The sequence below is a fragment of the Fulmarus glacialis genome, unplaced genomic scaffold (assembly GCF_000690835.1).
Source record: "Fulmarus glacialis isolate BGI_N327 unplaced genomic scaffold, ASM69083v1 scaffold7423, whole genome shotgun sequence".
Lineage (NCBI taxonomy): Eukaryota > Metazoa > Chordata > Aves > Procellariiformes > Procellariidae > Fulmarus > Fulmarus glacialis.
The window spans coordinates 158810-169534 of NW_009201014.1; positions in this window are offsets into that span (position 1 = coordinate 158810).

A 10725-nucleotide genomic window follows, 5' to 3' on the forward strand; every position below is an offset into this window, starting at 1 on the left:
AAGAAGCACCAGAAATCTTTGCCTGATTCTGTCTCCACTAGCACAGAAATTAGAAGAGTGCTGAGGAATGTGTGCTAAGAGTGAAAATAAGCACCCTTCACTCTTAGATTTAAAATGATGCTTTGTAGGGGAATTACGGAGTCATCACTGGTAAGCCGAGGCACAGGGAGCATCGCTCGGGCTGTTCGAACCCCACAGCTCTCCTGTGCTGTATTTTGATACAGCTGCCTAATGAAGTCTGGCAGGCCATGCGTCCTTTCCGTTTTGGCGAGGGTGATAAGCAGCATCGTACAGGCAAGAGACACCGGGTCTCGGATTTAATCCGACAGTGAGCTTCTCCCATCTGAGTTTGCAGTGTCTGACAAGGGGAAATGCTCCCCGGCATGCTCTCACCTTGCAAACAAGCAAGGAGGTCACGTGTGCTTCTTCCAGAAGACTTCTTTCTCCAAAGCCGTTATTTTTTCCCTGTCCTAAAAAAGTCTGACTTAGCCACCTCTCTCCGGTTGCCCATCGCATGGTGGCAAAGCCTCCCGAGGCTGAGCAGGACCCGGGAGTGACACAACACCACGATGGGCTCTGCCACAGCACCCGAGTACTGCAAACTGCTGGGAACCTGCTCCCACACACTTATCACCCCACTTTCTCTGGGGCTGGCCTCAAATTGGGCAGCAGCACAAACACACAGACTGCAGCCTAAAGATCTCAGATCCAGAAGCACTGGCCACACTCCGCCTGAAATCAATGTCCTTTCCAATTCTCATGGATGTCAGAAAGATTTATCCAGAGACATCTTATTTTACAGCCGGTGTCTTCTGGTGTATTTGCTCTTTCAGCGCTCTGGGTTCACAAGCTACTGCACCCTCCCCAAATCCTCTCTCACCCATGCTGAAGGGCTATAAATTATAACAACCTGCCATGCATTCAGCTACAGTCCTGTCCATCATCTGTGCATGGCATTAACCCTGTGAAACTTGGTCACCCAGAGCTGCGTTTCCCAAGCTTTGAATCCTTATCCATTGCTAAAGCCCCTCAGACAGCCAAAGAATGAAGCGCATACAGCAGCCGGCATTTCTAAAGAAAACTTGATGGCTTTCTGACACCCGGCACATGCAATTCCCAACAGAGTTAATTGAAGCTAATTCCTCAAAGGCTGAGATGAGAATATCCCCATAAATTATGTTCCTGCTTCATTCCAGACAAGGACGGCATGAATGCATTACACGCAATCCCCCAATTTACAGTATTAAAACTGGCAAGTCAATCAAGGAGACAGCATAAAGTCACTTGAAAGCTGAAATTCATTTTCAGCCTCGCTCCATCTGTACTGTAACCTGAAAGGCTGATTTTCAAGGGCATCTTTCATATTTCCACGTGCAGCAGGACCCATTCAGCAAGAGAAGAGCCTTCTCCACGGATGCGACATGTGTTTGGTACAGCAGAGCCCCTGCTTGGCGGATTTTGCTGGGGTGCAGGTTTTCAAGGCCATTATTGAGGCAGCTTTCAAAGATGTCTCTAGAGACCTTTGAGTTTCCAAGACATAGAGAAAAACAAAGTAGGACCGAGGGCACCATGTCTCTGCTGCCGTCGCAGAAAGCCAGGGCTGATTATTGGAGAGGGCACACACACACACAGACACACACACATAAAATCTAACCTGTAACACTGCTACTGCCAACCCGCTCACATTAACAGAGAGTTATTTTTAAATCCTGTGTTTTTTGGACACAGTCCTAACAACAAGTTATTTTTAAATGGAAGTTTAAAGAAATAAGCACATTTCGTGTGCCATTCATGTCACTCTTCTAGGGACTGAAATATCACTGAATTGTACTGTAGGGATTATGCAAATTAAAGCCAGATTCAATAAAAACTGCCCAGCTTCTGTGCTGCTCAAAATCAGATGGACTGAAAATATATTTCTGGGAACTTTTACTTCCTTGCAGAAGCTCTGGAGATGTAAAAGTTGGAAATGGTTTGAGCTGTGGTCTATATCCAGTTAGTTATCTGTTGCAAGATGCATGTGTGCTTCATGTTGGATACCGGGAAAATAAATACCCACATGAAGCAAAGGTGAAAAGGTTAGCCCAAATCAAACAGAAAGCCTGTGACAGAACCAGGATCTTGTGAGTCCCACTATGGCTTAACCCCAAAGCCATGCTATAACGTGATGTAGACTAAAGATTAAGACTTCAGCATCATACGCCATGTTATAAATGAGCCACAGGGCAATGCCACTATCTCACTTTTTCATCTATATGGTATCTTTAGACATGCAGTATTTGGCAATTAATGTTTGCACCAAGTTCAAGCCCAGCTATGGTGAATCTGCAATAATTCTCACTGGAATCCATACACTTTAAGGACCCAGGGAGACCGTAACAACTGCCTCACCTGACCTTCTGCACAACATATAACACAGTTTCTGCCTCAAGCCCGTAACTCCTGACTGAGCTATGACCCATCCCCAGGGAAATATGCAGACTCAACATAAAGACTTAGAAGATGGAAAATCCAACTTGTCCTTGAATCACTGTTCCAAGGTTAGCTGCCTTCCTTGCTCCGAGTCCTCCAGCTCTAATTAAGCTGACTCTCGTTTCCATTGTAACCTTTTCTGCTAGAACGAAGCATGACCTCCTATTAGAAATTTCTTTCATGCACAGATACTCCGATACCACAATCAAGTCATCTCCTAACCTCTTTGATCAGCTAAACCAGGGTGGTTACTGTATAATAATATATTGACCACCGGCTGCATTGTAGGTCTGTACATGCAGGGACATTGCTGCTCTCTAACGAGTAACAGTTGCCACAGGTCATCTGCGGTTCAGTAAATGCCCACATGAATGCCCTTCACTCAGAGCTAACACAGGATTACCTTTATATCTATAACACAGCTCAAGAACAGCGACAAACTCATATAAATTCTTTTACTTTCCTCTGATTGTTTTGGAGAGAATAATTCATGAATGAAATGCTCAACTCAAGAAGTGTTAAATGCATTGACACAGCATCCCAAATACATTTAAATAAAGTAGTATTTACCTTTAAGAAAATAGAATGGTGATTTAAACGCAGTTTTTAATGATTAAATGGTAAAAATTGTGTTACCAGTTCAAACTCACAGAAAAGAACCCACTTTAGGGAAACCCATTTTCATTTCTATAAATGAAAGGTTGGAAAAATATTGTTCATCAATGATACAGGAGCAATATAATGTTCTGTTCCTCTATTCTACACAAGAGATAATCCTTTTGATTTATTCACAGCTCCTTAACTAATACTGTAATAAATGGTATTGACAATTGAACTCACTTCTGTAAGAAATTCATTGTATTTGCAGCACCGACAGTAGGAAATGCCTTCACGCTCCTGACAAGAGATCTAAATAAAATTAAAGAGCTGAGAACAAAGGCTGTAGAAAAATCAGATAGGCATAGCTGATTAGGAGATGTGACTTGCTTATACGGGGGGTAATTTTTGTATACATCTAAGGCAGTATACTGCACATAAAAGTCTTTGGGGGATTCTTCAGTTTAAACACATGAATCTTCAGTTCTTTGCTTCCCAACATAGAGATGGCTGAGCTACTGACCACCACACAGCGCTAGCTTTGAAAAGGCTGGCAAAGACCTGAATCAATTTAATCTTATTAAAACACAGAGCAGTTTAAAGATATTATCCCCAGTGACTTACTGATGGCTCAGTTGCTGCTACAATCTATGCAAGGCTTCAAGTGATGAAACTGTATTAGTTCCTGCCTTGTCTCTCCTTTTCAAAACGGTTTCAGAGGGTTACTGCTATCACTGGCTCATCAGCGCTCAAAGGAAATACTTTCAGAAGCAGAACTAGAAATGTCTCCTCTTGCATTACCAGTATGTAATTAGGGGAAAGCCGCATTCCTTTCAGCTGTACACACAAAGTCACACAAAGCGTTTTCTAGAAATGGACTTAACTAGGGTCAGACAACAGTAATCAACTATAACTCACTCAAGAGCATTCAAAGGAATTAATACTGATTACAGGTTATGAGCTAATTTAGTCGTTCTTCTAAAAACATAAAAAACCCCACTCTTGTTAAAAACAGAGCACCTGGCACAACAGAGCGCTGCCAGCCTGCCACAAAGAGCCATCTATTACACCCCTGCGGTGCGTATGCAGCAAATCCACAGAATCAGCAATAGCTCAGGATGAGGCACCAACCCAGAACCAAATTCGTACCATTGAAACACCGGCCTATGATTATTCTCAGGCAGCGGTAGCAAAAAGCAGCCTAAGGTTTGATTACTAAAAGAACATAATGTTACACAATTGCACGACAATAATTATAACGTTCCTGAACTGCCAGGGCTATGGCAACTTCCCTCTAAGCTACATGCTTTAGGAAGAGAGAAAACATGGGCTATATCTGAAAAAATAAAATCCTCTACTGCTTGGGGAGTGCGGGAGAGGGAGAGGTGCCTGTGCTCTGCGGTACAGCCGCCTTTCTCTTGGTCCAACAACACTAAGCACACACGCACCGGCAGTTCAGCTAGCGGAATCAGCAGGGTAAATTGTCAGCTTTAATGATTTTGAAGTGTCTCCCAGGCCAAACTACCTCGTAATGGAACAACATTCGCTCTCGGCTAAACTCACAATCCCACACAATGGGACCACCAGCACGACTGAAACCCATAGCGGAGGCTCGGCTTTTTAAAGGCATTTGTCTTTCAACAAGCTCTAAGCAAGTTGTGTTTGTAGCCTGATATTTATTAAAGCTGATTCAGGAAGGAGGAGGATTCAATGCCTGCTTCAAATCATTCCCCCTAAAAATGGACATTTTTACCCATAATGAAAATAGAGGATTCCCAGTGCCGGGTGGGCATACCTCGAGTCAGAGTAATCCTTCTGAAATCTCCGTGTGAGGTCATGAAAGAACAGGAGTTTTTCTAAGAAAAAGGGGGATTCCCAGAACAGTCATCATCTCTCTGCTCCATGGAACACTTTTTAGCCTGCAAGGAGAGGGACAACTCAGCACAAACAGCAAGACACACAGATACTCGCTCCTGGCACAACATGACTGGAAAACTTGCAGAGGGAGGTCCTGTTATAGAAAATGTTAATATTTTAGTGGATGGCAGAAAGAAAATGCAAGCCATAGTGCTTACAAATGAAGAGTTGCCCAAAACATTTCAGTCCTTCAATTTTCGTTTAAAAGGGCTGGGATGCTGAATAAGGCATGTTACTGTTTCTAAGGAATGCTACCCGTTCTGCAGAGACATAAATCAAAACTTAAAAGGGGGGCGAAGCAATATTTTCAGCCAGCCATGGGATTCCTCCCATCAACTTTCCTCAGAGCTCAACAGTCAAAGAGGGAACAAACATGGACAGAGAGAAACTGGGGACATATTTTATCAGCAAAGGTAAGCACGAGAAGCATATGGTGGGGAATTAGAGGGTCTGAGGTGTGAAAGATGTCTCTGTGAAGCTAAGGACCTCTATGCCGGGGTCCACTGATCAGCCTGGAGGATGTGACACTCCCAAGTGAGGGGGAATGGCAGGAAATTAAGCCCAGAGAGTTTCCTGGCCACCCCACTGTCACCTCCACAGTCAGAGCATGACCAGACCCAGATGTGGGCGGTCACCTTGCGATCACGTCATGAGTTACCAGTGATACACAACGGCAGGTAAAAGCAAAACCATACCTGTGACTGGTGAGGTTAAAAAAAAGAGGGCTGAGAGGAAATAGAGATTATTGTGCTTCAGGTGGAAATATGCTTTGTGGAACTTCAGAAAAAGGAGTCTTTCTGTAAAAGGACTGCGCTCTGCTCATCTCCCCATTCTCCAGACACCTTAACCCATCTTCTTTGCTTATTTTCATTTGCATCTCAAGGCCAGAGCCAGCCTGTTGAAGTCCTCGGCTGCACCACTCACCATATAGCCAATAGGACAACTTTGCAGCCAGCCGTTCTGACTGCTTTACAATCCCTAACAAGATTTCGACCGTTCCCTGCTTTACCTCTGTGACGACGTGGCAGGCTCTGCCAAGAGGAAATCTTCAAAGGACTTTGCATAATGTCATAACAAAGTTGCAGCGACCAGCCAGATCTGGACTTGGGATCTCCCCTGGTGAGCTCCGCTGTGTGAGCAGCCCCTGGTTATTCCTCCCTTCTACTGCTGCCCGGGGAAGACCTTGCAATCCTCATACTGTTTTTGCTACAGAAGAGTGCTTGAGAAAACAAGCTGTAGGGTGTCCCAGACCTCCCAGCTCCCAATCCCATGCCTTCCACAAAAATCTGGAATTTCCAGATATGTTGTGAAGCTGCTGCAACATTCTTTTGCAAGACGAGCGCACAAACTCAAATCTGAGGCAGATCAAGGAATCACCCTACACAGATGCCTCTTTCCAAATACCTAGTGCTATCGTCCAAGTCTTTTAACTGAGTCCAGCGTCCTCTTGGTGATTACCCAAGGCTTTGTTAGACATGCAAATGAGACACTCATCTAGGATCTTCTTAGATGAGGACTTCGTGATGTGCTGCCTGCCTTACAGTGACAATGAAAGACTTTTTTTGCTCATACTGGGGACTTGCTGAGTGTGCACAGGAGAGCAAGCACTCAGAAACCAAGGTTTTGAGGACCTGACAGCATTCCCAACTGACAGCACACCAGTTCGCCTGTTCAGCGAAACCACCACGAACAGTAGTGAGAAGTAGGCAGGCAGCCAACGGAGATTGCTGCCTCCTGTGCTCATCTTCACCTTCCTTTCATCCTGCAACCTCACTTACCCTTCTAACCAAAGCTGTAGGCTTCAGGCTGAGGCTGGCTGCCTGTTTATATATTATTACTCTGGCCTCCTACAAGGGGCTTTGGACACTGGTACAGCACAGAGTAAGAAGGAAAGTGCAGTCACCATTTCAGAATCAGCATCTAACACGCCCAGTAGTATCTGAAACACCAGATTATCCCAACACTCATGCTAAGAACGAGTTTTCCAGGTAACTGCTGAGAAATGTTGACATTTTGAAACACGTTCCCTAATGGATTATTGTAATCAAGTTATGGGCATGGCACTATTTAGTAGCATTTATTAAGTGCTGCAATTTTGAATAGTTTATCAATGAATGAAGCAGGCAGTTGTTAGGTAATAACCTGGACCCACTAAATATTCACTCTCTCCCTGTATTATTCATTCCCCTACACCAACATTTTGTGATTCTAAAACATTTTGTTAGGATGAAGGTATTCTGCAGCTGTAGGAATGGGAAAAGCAGGGTTCAAGAGATGGAAGGGGGATAGTAAGGGAGGAGCAAGAGTAACTCATGGGCAACTGGCAGCTCGAAGGCTGAAACTGCTAGATCCATCCTGGAAGTGAGCTTTTGCAAAACAGCTTCCTGGGATAGGGCCTTTGCATGGGCAAACAGCACCGGAGAATCCACTGACCTGCCAGCAGCCAAGGAGATGCAGCTCTGGCCCAAGGTGATGAGAGAGCCTGAAAACCCAGTTGCTCTGCATGGGCAGCAAGAGCCACACACCCAGCGTTATGCAGAGCAGCTCATTTCAGCCCCCAGAGTGGCACAGCCTGGCCAGCACGGTGCTGTACCCACACTAATAAACCTTGCTCGATGCAGCTATACTCTGCTCGTTCGAAAGCCGACTTCAGCTCTCCACTGTGCAGCATCAACTTGCCCCAAAAGACCAAGACTTAAATGCCAATACTTATATTTTTAGAGTCCAGGATGGGCTCACCCCATACTGCATTTGAGCACTATTTCCGCATGCTGCTGTGTTTTGCTAAGCCATTCTGCTCATTTCCAGGAGGATCCCACGGGGTTAAGGAATTAGCCTGGGGCATGGGAAAGTTGAGCTTCATTCCTTGATCTGCCACAGAAACCCCAAGTGCCACTGGGCATATCACTCAGCGCCTGCACTTGGGTCTCCTAACTGTAAAATAGGGATAGGAACCCTGTGAGGGTGTTGGCAAGAAGATAAAATGTATTACCATCTGGGAGGTGCTGCGATGCTGTGATAAGAGGGGCCATGCAAGAAACTTAGATAAACAGTTTCAAAACTCTCAGCTTTTTGGGGCTTTCTCTTCTACACTTGACGTACTCTGTGATTTCACACAGCCAGCTTCAGTCTTGTTTGCTCACAGCTTCCTAAGCATTAGAGGTTTCCAGCCCAAATAACAGGTCTTCCTTCAAATTACAAAAGGTCGTGATCTTTACAATGGCAGTTTGAACCCAACATTTTAAAGGGAGTAAGCAGAAATCTCCATAATGCTTCGAGGCCAGCGGACCTAAGGCTTTACACTTTGAGCACAAGAACATCTGTGTCATTTCCCAATGCTATCTCATCGACCACAACATTCACTCTCGGAGCACACCACCAAGTGAAGCCTTTTCCAGAAATGTTACATCTCTAATGATTGCAAGCTCCGTTTTGCCCATCAGCACTCCAGCAGGCTTTTTAGGAGCAGGAGGGAGAATTATAGATAAGTCATTCCCCAAAAACCCTAGAAAAAGAAACCAAATCCTGTAAATACTTTCTAGGATCAGTGGTTTAAGCTTTCATAGACACTGAAGAACTACGAGATGACATGAAGTCACTGCAGGAAGATGTAAACAACCCATGAAAAAAACATTGCATTTCAAAAGATAGGGTACTTCTAAGGCCACAGCATTCTAAACAGAATTATCTGATGCCAGCACTGTTTATTTGGTGTCTGAGGCCTCACATGCAGGGCAGCCACAGCTTATCAGAGAAGAGTTGTCACCCATTTAGAGGGAAGCTTTAAGCTAACAAATTCCCGCACTGTGGAGATACCAACCACATGTGAGAATGGGGCTGATCGTACTCATTTTCCACTAGGGAAAGCAGTTGCCAGCACCACTACCTCCTTCCCCAGGATTAATGCCAATCAAACAGCACAAGGAACAAATAGGTGAGCCAAGCAGGAGTCCTAACATCAGTATTCCAGCTACCCAATGTGCATATATATACAGCTAAACACTTAATAGATTCAGTAACTTCAAAGCGCCACATTACCTGGCTGAATTAACCCCCACTTCCAGCCTATTAAAGGATGCTTAAGACAATAAGAAGCTTTCAGTCATGTTCAGCAATATGGTTGTCATGCACGCTGGGGTACACTGCACAGAAATCCAGCAAGAAAATGGTGTGAATGATTTTTTCAGTTTCTGAAATGACTTTGCTGATGGGCCAGTGTCATTCTGCAGGTTCATATAACATCAAATACCCTTCTGGCCCTTTGAGAACCTGTGAATTACAGTTAAATAAGCCCCAGTAGCTTGTTCCTTGACATGAACTATGGAATTGTGTTGACATATGAAAAGTCGACTCATGTTGTGTTGCTCAGCATTTACCCTGTGCCAGCCGGGAGCATGCTTGGATAATTCTGTCTAAGTAGTTACAAAAACAGCAGAACTCAGGAGAAAAGGCTCCTGCAAAATTTGGCACCATTCCAGTTCACCAGCTAAATGCTTCCATCTGATATTCAAAACAGGCAGGTGGAAAATTATCCAGAGACACACCATCATGTTCTGCCCGAGCAAATGCAAGAGGGACTAAAATACCACTTTGGACAGTAGGTCAATTTAAATCTAAAAGTCTTTTCCCATTGATCCTCCAGTTTTTCTGGAAGATGCACAGGCTGTTCTGCTGTGGAAGAGACCTGTGTGTCTGAGGGTTTGGAGGGGAGTGTTAATTTATGTTTTCCTCCTCACTTGGTAGGATTCAAAGGGAGTCCAGCTTGTTTCGCCATGCCAGCCTGTCATTTTATTCCACCAGGCCTCCAATGCAAATAAATCACCCAGTGGGTTTGTAAGGTCTGCTCACAACAGTGTTATAACTAATTACCCACAAAAGCCATGACGATGCTAAGCAGAGCATGCTCAGAACTTCATCTCACCTGACATCCAAAAAAGTAACACACATTACAAACACTGATCTCCAAGGTCAACTCCTCTCGTGATGAGATGGGTTTTGCTCTCACATAACAGGAGACACATCAGATGTAGTTCTGACATGGTAAGATCTCCACACTCAATACACTACCAACCTCACAGGTTGCAAAGAGTCAGCAATCATGTCATTGCAATGTCCATTAGAAAGACGTATTAGGCTTTATTATAAACAAACAGGCTTTCGTACAAGGAGCCATATTTCAATTACTTAAGCCCTAATGCCAAACTTGCTCTGTTTCAGAAGCAAGATAATACAGCACTCACATAGTACGTTATCCTCGCTTTTCAGTAGCCATAGATAAGTATCATTATGTCACTGTGAAAAAATGCACTCAATTATCCAACGTTGTTATTACTTAATCTGCGTTTCAAAAAAAGCTTTAGACTGAAAAGATGTTAGATAAAGGCTAAGTATTGCAGATAAAGGCATTGCTTCACTGAATATATGCTGTAAAAGCATGAGCTGTGGTTGCACATATTTAAATGAACCAGGCTTCTCTCAGCACCTTCCCATATTGGCAGAATCACAGCCGCAACAGGCTGCTTGCACAAGAAGGTGGTTGGAGCGCTAAAAGCAAAATGCAGAGGTAGGCTAGGGAAGGAGCCTGCTTCATGTAGGCAAAGACTTCCGTAACGCTTGGCTGTGAATCTCCTCCCCAATGCATTGAGACTGGGTCCCCACTAAGGTCTGTCCAGGCAGCACACATAACCAAGCTGCGTATGGCACGACTGGAGGTGATGGTCCAGCCTGAGGCTTTCTCAA